This window comes from Lissotriton helveticus, chromosome 1_1 (genome assembly GCF_964261635.1).
Source record: "Lissotriton helveticus chromosome 1_1, aLisHel1.1, whole genome shotgun sequence".
Lineage (NCBI taxonomy): Eukaryota > Metazoa > Chordata > Amphibia > Caudata > Salamandridae > Lissotriton > Lissotriton helveticus.
In genome coordinates, this window is record NC_136057.1 from 91478011 (window position 1) to 91498107 (window position 20097).

At 48.1% G+C, this 20097-nt stretch overlaps 1 pseudogene; it reads left to right on the forward strand.

Annotated features, from left to right (window-relative positions):
• The first annotated feature begins 11340 nt into the window (after positions 1 to 11340).
• LOC144758908 (uncharacterized) lies at positions 11341 to 14609 on the forward strand (annotated as a pseudogene).
• The last annotated feature ends 5488 nt before the right edge of the window (positions 14610 to 20097 follow it).

Below are 20097 nucleotides of genomic sequence, written 5' to 3' on the forward strand. Positions count from 1 at the left end.
ACCATTGACCTTTTTACCTAATGCTAGCTCGAAGATAGAGGGTATTTCTAAGCATTCACGGTGGATGGAGTGGTATTAATAATTGGTGTCAGTTGTTGAAGAAAGGCCGCCCAAAAGTACAACAGCATATTAGGGATCGCTAGGCCACCTCTATGTTGTGGGAGGGAAAGATATTTCAAGGATCTCCTAACTTTGCCATACTGCCAAACTAATTTGGAGATCTGGGATTGAGAGAATAAGATTATCCTCAATTATCAAGGGGATGGCCCGAAATAGATAGAGTACCCTAGGAAGTACATTCATTTTTAACCTCTAGCGCGCTAGCGGGTTTTCCCGCTGTGCGCTGAAATTTCAAAAATGCGCGGTTTGTGACAAAACCAGCTCGTCATCTGCGTAGCGCAGGTAACGCCCATGACGAGCTGGCTTTGTCATCCGCGTCGAAGGGGTTAAGAAATTACCCCTGCCCACAATTGACAGGTGTAAGCTATTAACTCGGGTTAGGTCTTTTCTAATGGTATTGATTAGAGGTTGATAATTAACTTTGGAGATACTTTGAACATCAGGACTTATGCATACCCCTAAATATGTTGCTTTTTCAGCTTTTCTAGAATCTGTATGTTAGAAATGGCGATCTCTGGTTGGCTGAGGCTTGCGCCAAAGCCAGGCCGAGACCACCACTCTAGTCAGGGCAAGGAAGTCACCCACCAAGATAACCCCTGCTCACCCCCTTGGTAGCTTGTCACGAGCAGTCAGGCTTATCCCGGAGTAAGGTGTAAAGCGTTTGCGCGCGCACCCAGCAACAACACCCAAGGCTCACCACAAAGGAAACTCCACGCAAGGTTATATATAAAAATAGCCTTTGTATTATACCAAACACATTAGATACTAAACACACAATTTACACTGTGCCACCTGGCAAGGGCAGAATTTACAGGGTATTATATACACAGGACAAGGCCTCATGGACCACTGTCAGGAATAAGCACTTGGTAGCAGTAGCACTTGGTAGCAGTAGCGCTTGGTAGAAATAGCACTTTGCAGGATTAACACTTAGAACATAGAATAATTGTAGCACAAAATAGCAACTGTAGCACACAACCAGTAACCACTGGTAGAAGGTAAGTACACACTACGCAACCCTAACCACCTTAGACATATATCACACAGGGCACCATGAACTCACTAGTATAACTATACTAAGTAAAACAACCTCCTAGGCATAAAAATACATTTAGAGGTATAGGCCAAAAAGCATTACATATGATGCAGAAATCACGTTAGGTAAGTATCACATTTGCGCAGAAATCACAGTAGGCAAATATCACATTTGCGCAAAAATCACTTGAGGCAAAACATGTACCCCACGCAAGGGCACAACACATAAACTGTCCCCAGGCCAACTTGGCCTCTCAGGGGCTGAAACGCCCTGTGCCCAGCAAAGTCAGGCCCTGCTGCGCAGGCAGCAAAAGAAGATTGCGCAAGGACTAAACGAAGCAGCTGCCCACTAAGTGCTGGGCAGCTGGGTAAACTGAGCCTGGCACCAGAGTGCCTCCTGGCTCTTCTTCTGGGGCTCTCAATAAACAATGGGACCCAAAACAACAAGGGAGCCTTGTGGGCTCGAGATGCACAATGGTCCTAAATCATGCTAGAGCCTCGTGGGCTCTGATTAAGTTGCTGCCAACTGGGGGGAGCGGCCCGCTGCCAGCCGGGGCCGCTCTACCTCCCGAAATGCCCCCAAACTGGCGGAGCCTCTCGGGCTCGAACACCAATGCCCCACGTTGGAGCCTCGGGCTCTGAAACAAAAATGCCCCTGTCGTTGGAGTCCCCCCTCTGGGGACTCGGAAATAAAGGAAATGCCCAGATTCGTTGGAGTCCCGCCCGGGGGACTCGAGATAGCAAAAATGCCCCCAGGAGACCCTCGTGGACTCTGAAACAGAGGAAGCGCTACACGTAGCTGAGGAGCGACCCGCTGGGACGCCCGCACTCACCGGCTGGTTGGGAGGTGGCGACTCTTCTCTGCGGCGTTAGGGGAAGCCCTCTCCCCCTTTGCTTCCTCCCAGCTCCTCAAAGCAGCGGCCGGACTCTGCCACAGGCGGGGCTCTCCCCTGGCACGGGAGCCCCGCGGCCTCACACACTGCTTTCGGTCTTCGCGGAGGCTCTTCAGGGTCGCCGCAGGCAGAGCGGCGGCCCCTCGTAATCCAATTTGCGGCGGTCGCGGGGGACACACGAGGTAGTCTCCCCAGTTAAGAACAGGTCCCTGGCAGGGTGGGCACCCGCCAGGGATATATACAAAAATAAACGGTAAATGAGCGGGTTGACACCCGCGCTGCGGATCAGCAGACAAGGGGGGGGGAATACCCACGCCGGGGAATCCCTCGAGGCAGGGATCACGGCTCCAGCGGCGCCAATGCACTGGTTTTAGAAGGGGGAGGCCAGCGCTCCCCAGGGCTGGCAGACAGGAATCCCCAAAGTCCAGGGCAAAGTTCAGAACAAAGTCCTTGGATGCAGGCAAAAAGGGGGGCTAAAGGCTGGGCCTAAGGGCCAGCTTACAGGACCCTCCAGGCAGGGAGGCAGTCCCCAGTGGCGGTCCTCCTTGGGCCCAGCAGCAGCAGGCCTCCGTCCAGCAAAAAGTTTAGGGGTGAACCTGCCCGAAGGGCCAAGTCCAACACTGTAAAATCGATGTTATCAGTACACAATATGATCGTTTTATCCTTATTGAGGGAGTATCCAGAGTAATAGCCGAATACTTGTGCAATAGCCTCAATTTCTATAATTGCTTAAGCCGGATCAGGTGTTAAGACTGCGACGTCATCAGCGTAGGCTAATATTTTTGTTTCATATACTCCGACCACCACTGGTTTAATTATTTGATTTTCTAAAAATCTCAAAATCAGGGATTAATGTAAAGAGCGAACAAGATCGGGGAGCGGGGGCACCCTTGTCTAGTACCTCTTGAAATTTGAATTCGGCATCTAGGAGTATCATTGACATCTGGCCCCCCGTACCGGACATGATGTCAAATAGTGAGATAGCTCTGCGAGTGTGGTCCGTGGTGCCTTTTCAGGGGATAAAACCATGCTGCCACGGGGAGACCAGATGTTCAACAACCATCCCGAGCCGATTAGCCATGATTTTAGCGTATAGTTTTGAGTCGGAATTGATTAGTGAGATTGGGCAATATGATGATGGTAACTCTGTAGGTTTGTCTTTTTTAGGGACAATAATGATGTTTGTATCTGTCCATGACTCGGGCGAAGTGCCATTCCATTGAATACCAAGAAATAGGTCAAGTAGGAGAGGCAATATAAACTCCCCCAGGATTTTGTATAATTCTAGGGGAATTTTGTCTGGCCCTGCGGCTTTACCAGAGGCTAGTTCGGATAGGGCCAATTGTAGCTCTGTAAGAGTAATTTCTTTCTCTAGGTCTTCTTTAGTAATTGTATCTAAACCCCTGCCCATATTTGTAACAAACTCATTTAAGAATTTTTTTGTTTCCTCTCCGTTGACTGAACTATCGTTCTGGTAAAGTTTTTGATAGTAATGTTGAAATACCTCAACTATATCTTCTGTTTGTGTATGTACGTGATTATCTACTTTAATGGAGGAGATCGCATTAAAAGAGATTTTCTGTCTTGTAAGCAAGGCAAGTTGTTTACCTACCCTTTCACCATTTTCATAAACATTTCTTTGGTGGGCTCTACATATCTCTGCTGATTTCTGGGTCAACCCGTTATTTAAGTCCGTTTTTAATAGTAACATTCGGCGCATTGAGTCTTTCCCATCAACCCCTTGAGCTATTAATGCAGTGTGTTCCTCTGCTATTCTAGCGAGCTCGCCCATCCTTTGGCTGTTCTCAACGTCTCGTTGTTTTTTGATTCTGGCTACATAGCTAACAGTTTCCCCCCTAAGGGCAGCTTTAAAACAGTCCCATACCACACATATAGTTGCACTATAATGGTTGATATAAAAAAAATCCCGGAGCCCAATTCTTGATGTACTCAATATAGTCCCTATTAACCAAAAGTTTCCTATCAAATGTCCAATTGGAACGTTGTCTAGCAAAGTTGGCTAGGTCAATTGTGAGAGCAAGAGCATTATGATCTGAGACTAACTTGGGATGTTTGAAACTGTTGCTTGGTTTGATAAAATCCGTGTTGCAAGTATATAGTCAATTCTGTCATATTTAATATGGGGATATGAAAAATATGTATAACCTGGGTCTAGTTGATTTTTAACAGTCCAAATATCAACCAGGTCGTAGTTGTCTCTAAGTAAGCTAATAGCGTTAAATTCTTTAGGTTTTCGACCTACATATGTCTGCTTCTTTTGTTTATTAAATGTGGGCCCGAGCGAGATGTTAAAATCGCCGCAAAATAGAAGTGATCCTGACCAAGAGGCAAGTTTGAGTTCCAGGTTCTCAAAAATAGAGGGATCATCCTGGTTCGACCCGTAAACTGAGCAGAGAGTTAAGCCCAGAGCCAGTTCAATGATAACCCATCTGCCTTGGGAGTCTGCTGCCTTACGTGTGGACTGACCTATAGAGTTTTTAGCTAATATAGCTACCCCACAGGTGTTTGACGTTTGAATAGTACTTGCTAGCAGATTGTCCCCCTGACTTTTAATAAATCTATTTTGCCCCAGGGCAGGTGGGTTTCTTGGAGACATATTATGTCAAAAGAGTTTTGGTTAATCATTTCACTCACCCGCCCCCGCTTATTCTTATCATGAAGTCCAGCCACATTCCAACTGCATATAGTTAGCCTCCCCATAAAAATGTCTGTTTAGGTTCCATGGGTGCTCGCATTATTCTAGCGGTTTTTATTTTTTTACATGTTACGTTCTCTTTTGTTGTAGCTGTTGTTTGTATCACTAGTAGTTTCCATTTCCATTTTCAAATCTTGAGTTGTTTTTTTTAAGAAGTTTTAGCCCGCTGCCCACCCTCCACCCTTCCTCCGCCCCCACCCCCCACCCAATTCACACCCGAAATAAGACAAACAGACTCCATAAGATTCTGGTATTGATGGACATGCAACACGTTATCAGAGGCCAACCTATCAACTAATTCCCTTGTACAAATAAAGACACCGATCTAGACAATTGAATCATAGAAATTGAAAGATATATAGGATCTATCCCCCTACCTATCCGAATTGTGAGAAAATGAAACCTATAACAATACTGTATCATTGTCCTCCTTACAATCAAGTAATCCAGCACCCCTTTAGGATGCACATCTAAGTGGCTGAGTCTGAGGATAGTAAGTTTATTTTAATCCACCCAGGTATTCCTTTGCTTTGATCTCGGAAAGGAAGAATTTTGTCTGGCCCCCATAGACAACTTTAAGCCATGCAGGATTGTTTAGATAAGCCAGTGCCTTCTTATATTGGAAGGGCTTAATTAGCTGGCGCAGCCCCAATCTTCTTTCCACGGTTGAGTGGCAGAAGTCGGGGCGCACAAAGTAGGAGATCCCGTTGGAGGTGCGCTTGGCTTCAGGTCTGGCCTTTTCAAAGATTGCCTGCCGAAGCAAAAAATTGCCAAAAAAAACAAGGATAGCTCTGGGGTAAGCCCCAGGTTTCACCGGCATTTTCAAAGTAAATGGCATACGGTGGGCCCGCTGGATTTCTAAATCCCAATTTCAACTAGATAGTTCAGGCAGAGAGTCACAGAGAAGTTTGATCACGAAAGAGCGGGTGTCCTCCCCTTCTGCGGTTTCTGGTACCCCCAAAATGTGTAGATTGTTCCTGCGCTGGCGGTTTTCAAAATCCTCAAGTTTCCACCTAACGTCCGCCAGCTCCGATTCAGGAGACTGATTCTAGCACAAAGACACCTGAGGGCATTCGTGCGCTGTACAAATTTTATTAACATTAACATGAGACTCAACCCGCTCTTGGTTTGCAGTAAGTTCTGATTTGTTCGAGAGCATCCTAGATTCCATCTCTGTCAGTCGGTCCCCAAAAGAGCTACAAGTTCTTGTTAATTTTTGAGCCACCCCTTGTACTTTACGTAGGGCTGCTTGTGCCCGTCACCCATCCTGTGAAGTTTCTTCGCTGTGGGCTGCTATTGCTTGCAGCACAGTGTCGAGAGTTGTAGGTGGTGGACCTGTAAGTATTGGTTGGTCTGACTGTGGTGCGTGACCTGCTAGAGAGGAGGGGCGGGTGAATTGATCAGTAGGGGTATAGTCCCAAGCCAGCTCTGCTCCCACATGTGGTTTCTTTCCTCGTTTATTAGCTGTCTTGGACTTAGGCTTAATGGTAAAAGTTTCTACGTTATCTTCACTCATACTGCCAGTTTCGTAAGTTAGATATGACGTAGAGTTGTCGGACCACCTGGCTTCTAATTCTGCATCATCGGAGAAAGAAAATAAATCGCTAGCTTCTTTCTCCGTTTCTACATGTATTTCGACATTGTCAATCTTTTGTTTGTCTGGAGGGTTGATGGTAACCAACATTACAGAGAAATTTGCCGCCCCAGCCTGAGTTGTTTGAAGAATAGTCTTGCTCACCCCACATCCATCATCTCTTAATCCGGTTTCTCCCCCCTCAATAGTTACTGCTGTGTCAAAGTTTCTAACAATAATATTTCAGGGCTAGGATTGCTTACTTCGGGGGTTGCTGGGGTTGCTGTGGCTTCGTGGTGGTCTCCTGAAGCCTCCGGGGTATCGTTCTCAGCGATCCTCCAATTCTTACCCCCGGGTCCATCCGTCAACGTGAGACCGTCTACTGCAGCGATCACCTCTGGCGTCTCCGCCTCGCAGGTAGACTTTGCCTGGCGCTTCCTCTCGAGCTCCGGAAGCAGTGCAGGGCCTCTGCGCAGCAGATCCACAACAGTTGGGCCGGTCGCGTCTTTCCTTGCATCATTCTTCCAGGTCGCAGCTCCTTGCCTCGGCGAGTCTACAGCAGCGGACGCTAAGGCAGCCTTCTCCGCCTTTCCTGCTTTCTCCGCCGCTCCTTTAGGATTGCTGACACCGCGCCGGTCAGCCCACTCAGCCATGTCCCGCTGGGCAGCCTTGCCGCTCTTGCTCATGCCGCTCTGACAGTGGAGCCGCAGCTATCATTGGAGCCATCGCGGTGTTGTTGCCACGGTTGCTGGTCTCGTTGGTCTTCGCAAGGTAGGCGCAGCTTTCGCACTTACATTGGGTCTGGGTTTCTGTAGGAGAGTAGGGTCTGCTATCCTATGGTCACCCCAAATTTTTGCTTTTTGCTTCACTGGTTTTCGACTACTGAGGCTGTGGGCCTGCTGATCAGACCCCCAGCCTGCTGTTCTCTCACTAAATTACTGATACATGTGCTATAGGCACATACCACAATTGGAAATGGACTCCTTGTCAGCCCCTGTCTAATGCACTATAGGTGCCCAGGGCATAGGGGCCACCAAGGCCTACCAGGGGCTGCAGCATATCTTTTGCCACCCCTGGCTGGTTCTTAAATTGACACAACTGGCTGATCACTCAGCTGGGGTAAGGTGGTGTAATCACCCCTTACTTAGATATAGTATACCTATATCTAAACCTATATCTGGACACATATAAACCTGTGAGCCACTCCTATGGAAGGCCTCATCAATCCTGGAGGCAGAGTGCATGGTTTAATGTGAGATGGAGCTCTAGCATGAGCTGAGCCTGTCTGCAGCTGTCGGGAACAACTCCCTAAGCTGTTTCAGGATAATGCCATACCATATACTCTTAAGTGCCTTATAATCCTCGCGGTTATATAGCAACTTTGGTTTGGCTTTATCAAAACATGTCGTGTAAGGTGTCATACGATTTGGAATACTATCCCCTCGCCAGTTCTGGCGACGGGGATAGCATTCCACCCCTCTAGAGGGGTAAGACATGTTACTTTACTTAAATGCGGTTAATTTTTAAAAAGACATTAGATCCACTAAATGGATGCCTCTGCCACAGACAAGAGTCTGACCCCCTGAAGCTGACCGAAACTCAGCCAAATGGGGCCTGGACAAAGGGTTTCCTGTCGCAGGGGGGTGTTACCACCCTCCAGACAGGAGATAGTGGATTGTAGCAGGGAGGTTTGAAAGAAACCAGACACTGCCTGGGGCGCACAAGGCTGCCCCTTGCATAATCCGGCCAAACCGGTTCTGGGGCACTCCAGCCCTCGTGCCAGGGCGGCCTGGATCAAAGGAAGTGGGTGTATCCACCCACTTCCTGGGTCCCACCCATAGGAGGGGACCTAGCAGGTAATCCAGCCCCCAAAATTAGTATAAGACTGGGAGCAGTGCCAATGCACTTCAGATTATCCTGAAGAAACATAAGAAACGAAATTCTGGACCCTTCGACATCCTACTCGACGTAGAAGCCCGAAGAATCTCCCTTGTGGTCAAGGAGTGACCACCCTGTGCAAACAGGCACCATCCAGTCCTCGACGTCTGCTTTGTCGCAGTTCCCGCCGGAACTCGAGCGACAGAGATCGACGAGATCAAGCTTGCCTGCCTTCCTACAGCCCGATCCACAGTCCCTGCAGAGCTGAGACCCGTGGAGGCGACCGGAACCGTGGGGCACGCCATCTTGAATTGACCACGAGACGCTGACCGTGCAGCCCACGAGTGACCCTCGAAGCTGTACACCGGGGTTTGAGAAGCCCCAACCCTGAGCCACTCTTGCACCGAAGTTCAGCCCTCCACACTCGACGAGTGCTGCGTGGGGCCCTTCTGCTCCATTTGGCTCAACGCGTTGGCCCGGTCACTTGCCAGCCGGCTAGTGGCCCCTGTACCGACGAACTTTGAAATTCGACCTGTGAATCTGGTTGCTCCAGATCCGCACCAGCTCCCCTGAAAAGGAGCCCCCACTCTGACCCTCCTGGTTCGAGTGAGAAGCAATCTCCCGGTTCCGCTTGGATTGCTCTTGCCAAGTGTTGTTTGCTCCAAACTTGAAGCCGACTGCGCCGACGGTGAGAGCCCTCGTGGGACAGATCGTGACCCGCTCCTGGACGACGCAGATGCCCCAGAGCCCACGTGACAGCGGAGAGAAGCTCCTCGACGACCACCTGATTGCGCCCGACATTGCCTGGTTCCGTCCTGGTTCCACCCTGGTCACTGCTGAGTGACCCAGACTCTGTCCCCTCTGCTTTCAGGTACTTTTCGACTCGAGTCCACCCTTGGACTCCACCGGACACTTCTCTTTCACCCCGCCTGCAGCCCTTTCAGCTTCAAGCACCAAGAGCCTGCGTGATGAAACCCGACTCAACTTCGACCCTGTGCACCCGCTTCCTGTGGGTGAGGTAACTTTGCTCCGCCGGTGTTCCCACACTGGTACACATCTCTAGGGTCTGTGTCTTAAGTTTTGTTCCTCTAGGTTCAGCGGAAGTGTCCTTAAACTGTAACTTTGCAACTTTTACGCACCATTGGTTAACATTGGTGCATGCGTGCGCTTTCCGCACTGCTCCCGAATCCCGTGGGCCTCTCCCGACTTCAGCATTGCTTGTCCCGACTGCTCCCAGCGATTCCCTAGGCCCTAGGCCTAACCACTGTTCGATTGGTATCTCTTATACCACTTGTTTAGTATATGGTTTGAGTGGCCACCCGCCCTCATCCATAATTGTGCAACTTTGTATGTTTAAACTGTGCTTTTGATTTAACGCTTGTGCCCCTTTATTCATAAAGAATACTGGGGATTGTTTTTAGTAATAAATACATATATTTTTATAATATATACTTGTGTGGTGTCCTTTCATTTGATATTACAGGATTGTATGTGGTAAAACAGCTCGCTTAACACGACCTCTTAAGTTAAGCCTTTAGGCTGCTTAGTCCATGCTACCCCTAGGATAGCTTGTCTAACAAGGTTGACTTACAACCTGACACCATAAGGGATTGTTTGGTCTGATAATAGGTGGTTCCAGAATTGGAAACATCACCTATCAGGCCAACTTCTCACAGTTTCCGAGAGTGGTCTTAGCACAAGTCTTAGGACGGCCCAGCCGATAACTGTATAGAGAGTGGTTATTTGATTAAAAGCCAGGCTGGGTAGTTTCATGCGGCTCTCGAGCATTCCGCTATCACTGCTCTCACTGATCACTCAAAGCCGTAGTTTGCCTAGTTATCGGGGGTAGTCGGTAGTCTTACAGCATGACATGTCGAGAGCTCTGAAGCTGTGTATGCATTGCGGTCAGTGACAGACCGCCATCTTGCCTCCTCTTCCAGTCTGGAAATCTAAGCAGAATTAGTAAACAACAACATTCTAAGATGGCCGCCACCGTGGAAATACTTAGAAGCTATAGAACATGATAGTCCTTCTTTCATGTCCATAAGAAGGACATGCTAAGTCCTATGTCAATATCTAGATTCCTAGAGTCTTAGAGGCACCACCATTTTAGATTGGGCATGGACCTTACACGGGGAGAGGGTCGATACATGATGCAGGGCCTACAAGGCCCAAATAGAGTCCCTTTACACCACAAGAGCCCCAAACACAATCAGCGCACAACAGGCTCCTGTAATCAGGCCTTGAGATAACAGCGAGGGGAATCCTCCCAAAAAATGGAGTTAGTAGTGAATGAAACCAGGCACCTCCATGAACAATAAGATTTGATGTAGGGCACAACATCCTGATATCCATCTTGCTGTCTTGAGTCTTTCTGAGTCATCTCTTACTTTAAGAGCTGTTCTTGTTTTAACAAAACATTGACCATATGCATCTACCTAAAGCTGTAACTAGTATATGTGTGCTATGCGAGCGCCCTTTTTTGCTAAGTTACTCTATGAACACCTTTGCTGAAATAAATAAGATGCGGCATGTTTAACCCGTTGACCGCGGCGGGAATTCCGCCGCGGTGCGGGTGATTTATAACTGGGCGTGGTCAGGACAGCCCCCGGCCGTCCTTCCGCACACGACCATCGTGACGTCAGACGGCCGGAGGCCGTCCGACGCCTGCAAAGGGTTAAAGGAACTTTTATGCAAATATCTCTGTATAGTTGAATGAGTCTTAAATATGTCTTCATAAGTTTCAACAATAGTAATAAATGAGATACTTTTACAATCAATTAAAAATTGTACATGCACATTCCGGTATTTTCCATTTAAGTAATTTAAATCTCTTTACATCCTACAGAAAACAATCCTTGATTGCACAAAATGTTTAAGAATAATGAAGATAGTACTGTAACTCTGCAAAAGCAAAGTCCGAAACATTGAGTTCCAGTATTCAGGAAAACATAAGTGCTGACAGAGGCAGTCGAACCTGAACATAAACGGACAGATCTTGGGAAGTACCGTCAAGGGCAATTCGGTGGTTCTACGAGTCTCAGTTGTGCACCTCCGTGCCTCAAGATGAAAAAATGACCTCTAGAAAATTAAGGCAACACTGATCAATCACTTCTTCTGTAAGCATGTCCAATACCAGCTCTGATCATGAGGTGGTTACAGCAGTACTCTGCTTCCTAAAGTGATATCAGACCACTATCCAGTGCTGGGGGTGTATTGTAAACTCTTTCAGGCCATTCCACAGCAACCAGCGAAAAGCACAGTTAACTGAAAGTTAAAAGAAATGGGGGTTCTGCTATATAAAACACAGAGTACTGTCCCAGTGTGCACCGACCAGAAGGAAGATGGATCTTTACCCGCAAGCTTGCCGAACCATTATCCAGTCTAAAGACACAATCCCCCACAAAGCAGCCTTACACACGTTATGAATGTGGCGAGTATTTGGTGACCTTTTCACTTTAGTGTTTAATCGGAAAGCAAACGAGCAAAATACCACACGCATACAGGGAGTGTGAGAATAACACAAGTGCTTTGTCAGTCATGTTGGCCCTTCAGAAAGCACAATCAAGAGATGTATAAAGATACATACCCGACTCGGAGACACTAACCAAGAAAGAAAAAGCATACACTTGCAGTGAATGTGGAAGTAGTTTTTCCGAATCATCTAAACTCATGAATCATCAGCGAACACACGCAGGGGAAAAGCCATTCAAGTGCAGTGAATGTGGGAAGAGCTTTAAATATTTACCAAGCCTAAAACGGAATCAGCGAACACACACAGGGGAAAAATCATTCAAGTGCAATGAATGTGGGAAGAGCTTTATATGTTTATCAAACCTAAAACAGCATCAGAGAACACACAATGGAGAAAAACCATGTTTGCAGTGAATGTCTGAAGCACTTTAATCGATTATCACACCTAAAACGGCATCAGAAATCACACAGAGGAAAAATCATTCAAGTGCAGTGAATGTGGAAGTAGTTTTAGTGAATCTTCAACATTAAGGGTTCATGAGCGAACACACACTGGAGAAAAACCATACCATTGCAGTAAATGTGGAAGTAGTTTTAGTCAATATTCAACATTAAGGCTTCATCAGCGAACACACACTGGAGAAAAACCATTCCAGTGCAGTGAATGTGTGAAAAGCTTTATATGTTTATCAAACCTAAAACAGCATCAGCGAACACACACTGGAGAAAAAACATTCAAGTGCAGTGAATGTGTGAAGAGCTTTAGTCTATTATCAAACCTAAAACGGCATCAGAAAACACACACTGGGGAAAAACCATTCAAGTGCAATGAATGTGGGAAGAGCTTTATATGTTTATCAGACCTAAAACGGCACCAGAGAACACACACTGGGGAAAAACCATTCATTTGCAATGAATGTGGGAAGAGCTTTTGTCAATTATCAAACCTAAAACGGCACCAGGGAGCACACACTAAGGAAAAACCATTCAAGTGCAGTGATTGTGTAAAGAGATTTTGTTTCTTATCAGAGCTACATAGACATCAGCGAACACACCTTGAAGAAAAACCATTCAAGTGCAATGACTATGGGAAGACCTTTATATATTTATCAGACCTAAAATGGCATCAGAGAACACACAATGTAGAAAAACCATATGTTTGCAGTGAATGTCTGAAGCACTTTAATCGATTATCACACCTAAAACGGCATCAGAAAACACACACAGGGGAAAAATCATTCAAGTGCAGTGAATGTGGAAGTAGTTTCAGTGAATCTTCAACATTAAGGATTCATCAGCGAACACACACTGGAGAAAAACCATACCATTGCAGTGAATGTGGAAGTAGTTTTAGTCAATATTCAACATTAAGGCTTCATCAGCGAACACACACTGGAGAAAAACCATTCCAGTGCAGTGAATGTGTGAAAAGCTTTATATGTTTATCAAACCTAAAACAGCATCAGCGAACACACACTGGAGAAAAAACATTCAAGTGCAATGAATGTGTGAAGAGCTTTAGTCTATTATCAAACCTAAAACGGCACCAGAAAACACACACTGGGGAAAAACCATTCAAGTGCAGTGAATGTGTGAAGAGCTTTAGTCTATTATCAAACCTAAAACAGCACCAGAAAACACACACTGGGGAAAAACCATTCAAGTGCAATGAATGTGGGAAGAGCTTTTGTCAATTATCAAACCTAAAACGGCATCAGGGAGCACACACAGGGGAAAAACCATTCAAGTGCAGTGAATGTAGAAGTAGTTTTAGTGACTCATCAACATTAAGGATTCATCAGCGAAGACACACAGGAGAAAAACCATATCATGGCAGTGAACGTGAAAAAACTTTTGTCAATCTTCAAACCTAAAAAAACATCAGCGAGCATTCCACCATCACCATCAATGAAGGTGTCTATTCTCTGCTATTGTTTATTTCCCTACAGCAAGGAAAAACATGAAATATCAGGAAACCCATTGGTAGACTAGCACAAAGCGGACTAAAAGTAAAGAAACATTGTTGGTTTTTATTCTGTGAGAAAGTTTTAACTAAAGAAATCTAAGCACACCTGACCATGCTACCTGTAAAATAAACACCATGAACAATGCTTGGACTAACAAGGGTATTTGCAGCTAATTTTAGAGATTAGTACTAAAACATATAAACCCAACTCACCCAAAACAATTTAACAAGCTCAAAATGAAGATTCTTCAGAGCTGGCTGTGGTTTTTGTCATTTTATGCATCATTAATTGTTCTGTGACATTGACCAGAGAACTGTGTAGAAAAGCAGAAGTGAAAGCAGGAGACTATGACCTGCAGCTCTCTGGGTTAACTCTTGCAGTGCATGACATTTACCTCTGAAGCAGGAGACTGTGATCTGCAGCTCTCTGGGTTAACCCTAGCAGTGCATGACATTTACCTCTGAAGCAGGAGAATGTGATCTGCAGCTCTCTGGGTTAACTCTTGCAGTGCATGACATTTACCTCTGAAGCTCTGATGTAGAACAACTGAGGACACAAACTTCTTCAGCCATGAAAATTATGATTACGTTTTAACTGTGAAACTATGTGACAACAATTGAATTGATTTTACTCTTTTGATCTGTCCTTACGATGTAGCAACTCTTATACAATTATGTTCAAAATTAGACAGTGCAGCTATATAGAAATAGGCAATGGATGAATGTAGAAGTATGCCTGTATATTTTCAGTAGGGACCATGCACCAACTAAGTGCTGAATATTGATCATCTCCATTGCAATTGCATTGCAAATGCTTTTTTGATACACTGTTTTTTATATTGAGTATCTGTCTCCGTGATACATTGTTCTCTAAATTTTTGGGGAAAAAAAATCAAATGATATATTAATAATATAAAAAGATAACATTTGTACAAATAAAAATATATTGTAGAAAACTCATTATACTTGGTTGTTCACAATTTGTCTTTTCCTAATTCAAAGGTTCACTTTGTTATTATATTTCCTAACTGGTTTTTTCACACTTGTAGAACAAATGATGATCATAGTCCCAATTTCCGTCTACGAGCCGTACTCGTCAGCGCATTACACAACCTCGCATTTCATTAGCGGCAAAAAAGTTATAATCTCATAGAAACGTAGCCCTACACCTGGCTAGGAAAAACCCAGGCAACACAAGCTTATTTAACAACTACAAGCAAACACGAAGCGCCTTCAAATCATCTATATACAGGGAAAAACATATGGCGTCTGATCAGTTCTGGCTGAAGCTGGTTCACGCAAGCAAGAACTCCAACACAAAGTTATTCTGGTCTCTAGTTAACTTGGGTCCTTTAGGTAGAAGTGGGCATGGTAGCGCAAATATAACCTCAGAAGAATGGACTCAATTTTAATCTAAACATTTCCGCGACAACTCAAACAGGGACGGTCATTCTAGCCCCCATCAACTAATTTAGAGTTATTACCTTTTGAAGCCAAACGCATTGGTAAGACCGAGCCTAACAATTTAGCTAATCATGTTCTGGAAGCAAAATCATTTGACGAAATGGAGCAAAGTGAAGACCCCATGACGGAGACCTTGATGACACCAGAATTGTTAAGAAACAACATTGCCCGTACAATCAGGAAAGCAAGGTCAGAAGGAGCTCCTGGGCCTAACAGTCTTCCTCAAGCTCTGTTTAAATCGGACGTAGATTTGTGGTCAGACCTCTTGGCCTCCGTGTTTTCATACTGTAGGATAAACCACTACATCCCGGAGTCCTGGAAAGGCGCTATTATCCACCCAATCTATAAAAGTGGAAAGAGAATGACCCTAAGAACTTCTGAATGATAGCTCTCCTCGACATCGAATCTAAATACTATGCCAGGATTTTGCTGGAAGAGCTGTCGGCCTGGGTCGAATCAACAAAGCGCCTTCCCTTCAACCAGATTGGCTTCGTGGCAAACTCCGGAACAATGAGTAACCTACTTGCATTATCTGTTTTGATGCAGAAAGCGGGAGTCCAAGGTATCCAACTTCACTGCTGCTTTGTGGACTTCAAAGCGGCTTTTGACTGGGTGCAGCAGGCCGTCTGTGGCTAAAAGTTAGAGAGCTGGGGCATACATCCGGCCCTCTTACCCCCTTCAGCGCGGCGTGAGTTTTCGTGCTGTGCTGAAGGTTCTATTAAGTGGGCAGGGCCGTGACAGAGCGGTTCCCTCATTAGCACAGCCCACCCGGCACTCATGATGGAACCGCTCCGTCATGAGCACCAAAGGGGTTAACAGCCATAATTGAACTTCATTCGAAAATCTGGATAAGAATAAAGTTGGGAGATGGGGGTGCCATGTCTCAAGGAAGATTTCGCCAATAGCGGTGGTTCCATCTTTTTTAACTTGTTTATTTCAGACCTATCTACATTACTTACCAATGTCCATTCTCATCCCCCTCAAATAGACAGACCCCGCATTAGCAGTCTGTTATATGCTGACGACATTGTGTTACTGAGCCAAACAAAAGTAGGACTACAGAGGTTACTTGATCAGCTGCTCCCCTACACAACAATAAAGTCACTTGATCTGAATTTGCCAACAAAATTATTTTCTTTTGGGAAGCGGAAGCAGCAAAGAGGTGGTTGGTCCTTTAATAATAAAAACATTGTAACAGTATATCATTAAAAATATTTTGGAATTTTTTTGGACGCCAGAGACTCCTTTGTAAAGCAGAAAGAGGCAGTATCCTATCCCCCCTCTTACAGTCAGCGTGTGCCGCCTTCCATAAAGAAACAGGGCTAATGTAGCAGTGCATCAGTTTTGTGTTCCTGTTTCCTCATGTATCCCCTAATCCAACATCATGGTTAATGTGGTCTCGTGGAATGTACGTGGTCTAGGTCACCCTGTGAAACGTCAAAAGGTATTTCTGAAGTAAAAATTTGCTTTCTTGCCGTAAAGGAGAGCGTTCCACACTACAAGATTATCTTTTTCTAACAATTTCAGCTCTGACCCACAGTGCAAAAGGTACCGGTAAAAAACAAGCATGGAAACAAACATGTCGGGTTCCTGATTGTTTTGCTACACAGCTCGGGCAAAGACTACTTGCCAGCATCTCTTTAGCACCCTGTTGTATTGCTTGGTCTGCTGTTTGGTTTCCCCCCGCCACCGCCGCTGTTGGACATCGCGAGCGGCCGCCGAGCGGGGGAAACCACATTTCCCAGAAGTCCTGAGGAACACGCCCACTCCATTACGCGCCCAGTGGGGCACAAAAGACCGTGAGTACTCCCACGTCGCGGGACGCGCGCGGGCATCGCCGGGAGAAGCCTGGGACAAGGGCGGGGCCGTCCTAGGCCGTCACAGGCCGGAAGAGGCTGGGCTGGGCTGGACCACCTCTCTTGGCCTGGTCGTAGGAAAAGGTACTGTCAAAAAGAAACAAATATTATTGTACACCCAATCCTGTTGTAAATCGTCAATCAATCAATCAATCATGCCATTTGTATAGCGCACTACTCACCGGGGAGGGTCTCAAGGCGCTTGGGGGGAGGGGTATGCTACTGCTCGAACAGCCAGGTCTTGAGTTGTTTCCTGAAGGCGAGATGGTCCTGGGTCAGCCGAAGGTGGATGGGGAGGGAGTTCCAAGTCTTGGCAGCCAGTTAAGAGAAGGATCTTCCTCCGGCGGTGGCTCTTCGGATGCGTGGTACGGCTGCGAGGGCGAGGCTGGTGGACCGTAGCTGGCGGGTGGGCGTGTAGAAGGTCAGGCGGTCGTTGAGGTACTTGGGGCCCAGGTCGTGGAGAGACTTGTGTGCGTGGGTGAGGAGCCGGAACGTGATCCTCTTGTCGACGGGGAGCCAGTGCAGGTTCCTCAGGTGGCTGGAGATGTGGCTGCGTCGGGGGACATCCAGGATGCGTCGGGCGGAGGCGTTCTGGATGCGCTGGAGTCTTTTCTGTAGCTTGGCTGTGGTTCCGGCGTAGAGGGCGTTTCCGTAGTCCAGTCGGCTGGTGACGAGTGCCTGGGTGACAGTCTTCCTGGTCTCGGTCGGGATCCAGCGGAAGATCTTGCGAAGCATACGCAGGGTGTTGAAGCACGATGAGGAGACGGCGTTGACTTGTCTGGTCATCGAGAGGGAGGGGTCCAGGATGAAGCCCAGGTTGCGTGCATGGTCGGTTGGCTTGGGTGCGGTGCCCAGGGCTGGGGGCCACCAGGAGTCGTCCCAGGCGGAGGGCGAAGATCCCAGGATGAGGACTTCCGTCTTGTCCGAGTTCAGTTTCAGGCGGCTGTCCTTCATCCACTCGGCGACGTCTTTCATCCCTTCGTGTAGGCAGGTTCTGGCGGTGTCGGGGTCTCTGGCGAGGGAGAGGATCAGCTGGGTGTCGTCAGCGTAAGAGATGATGTTGAGGTTGTGCTGGCGTGCGATGGCTGCGAGAGGTTTCATGTAGATGTTGAAGAGGGTGGGGCTGAGTGAAGATCCTTGCGGGACGACGCAGATGACTTCGGTGGCCTCGGAGCGAAACGGGGGGAGGCGGACTCTTTGTGTTCTTCCGGCGAGGAACGAGATGATCCACTCCAGTGCCTTCTCTTGGATACCGATGTTGCTGAGGCGCTGGACTAGGGTGCGGTGGCAGACCGTGTCAAACGCAGTGGAGAGGTCCAGGAGGATGAGGGCCACTGTTTCCCCCTTGTCGAGCAGGGTCCGGATGTCGTCGGTGGCTGCGATGAGGGCGGTCTCGGTGCTGTGGTTGGCTCTGAAGCCGGACTGCGAGGGGTCGAGGGATCCGTTCGTCTCGAGGAAGGCGGCCAGCTGTCTGTTGACGATCTTCTCCATGACTTTAGCAGGAAAAGGGAGGAGCGAGATGGGGCGGAAGTTTTTGAGATCGGTGGGGTCCGCTGTAGGTTTCTTCAGGAGGGCGCTGGTCTCGGCGTGCTTCCAGCTCTCCGGGAAGGTGGCGGTGTTGAAGGAGGCGTTGATGATGTTCCGGAGTTGGGGTGCGATGGTGGAGTCGGCCTTGTTGAAGACGTGGTGTGGGCAGGGGTCGGTCGGTGATCCCGAGTGGATGGTGTTCATCGTGCGGGCTGTGTCTTCGGTGGTCACCGTGGTCCAGGTGCGAAGGGTGGCGGTGGGGGGCGTTGGTTCGACGGTTGGGTGCGTGGGTGGGGCGCCGAAGCTGTTGTGGATGTCGGCGAACTTGCGGTGGAAGAACCAGGCGAGGGAGTCGCAGAGGTCTTGTGACGGAGTGATGTCGTTGGTGCCGGTGCTGGGGTTGGAGAACTCCTTGACGATAGTGAAGAGCTCTTTGCTGTTGTGGGCGTTGTTGTCCAGTCGTTCCTTCAGGGATTTCTTCTTGGTGGTGCGGATGAGCTGGTGGTGCTTGCGGGTAGCGTGTTTGAGGGCGGTCATGTTGTCGGTGGTCCGGTCGAGGAGCCAGGCTTTCTCGAGGGTGCGGCAGGTCTTCTTGGAGTCCTTGAGGTCGTCGGTGAATCAGGATGCCTTCTTGCTTCTGGGTCTGCTGGGAGGGTTCTTTAGTGCTGCGAGGTCGTCGGCGCAGGCGGTCAGCCACTGTGTGAAGTTGCGGGCTGCTTCGTTGGGGTCCATTGTGTTGGCGGGTGGGTTCTGGCTGAGGGAGGTGGTGAGCTGGTCTGCGGTGATCTTGCTCCAATTCCTGTGAGGTACCTGTTGCGGGTGGTGGTGGGTCGTGGATTTTTTGAAGCTGAAGTGGACGCAGCTGTGGTTGGTCCAGTGGAGTCCGGTGGCGTGGCTGAAGGTGATGTACTTGCTGGAAGAGAAGACGGGATCAAGCGTGTGGCCGGCGTAGTGGGTGGGGGTGTTGACCAGTTGCTTGAGTCCGAGGTTGGCGAGGTTTTCCAGCAGGGCGGTGGTGTTGCGGTCCTTGTTGTTCTCCAGGTGGAAGTTGAGGTCCCCGAGGAGGATGTAGTCAGTGGAGGGGAGGGCGTGCGGGCTGATGAAGTCTGTGATGTCTTCACTGAATTGTGTGCGTGGTCCCGGGGGTCTGTAGACGAGGGTGCCTCTGAGGGTCGTCTTAGGGTCGGTGTGAATCTGGAAGTGGAGATGTTCGGCTGCGGCGAAGGAGTCGTTGGCGTCGGTCGTGATGCGGATGGTGTTCCTGTGGACGATGGCGATGCCACCTCCGGTCTGGTTGATGCGGTCCCTCCTAATGATCTTGTACCCGTCCGGGATGGTGATGGCGATGTCGGGTGCAGAGGAGGCGTTCATCCAGGTTTCCGTGAGGAAGGCGACGTCCGGTGATGTAGCGTCGAGGAGGTTCCAGAGTTCCACGGCGTGTCTGTGGACGGAGCGGGTGTTGATCAGGATGCACTTGAGGTGGTTGCTGCTGGTGTTTGTCTTGGCGGGTGCGGGGCAGGTTCGGAGGCAGGTGAACTTGCAGGTGCAGCAGGTGAAGGGTCCGTGGGTGCGTCTCGGGGTGGCTCGGCAGCAGG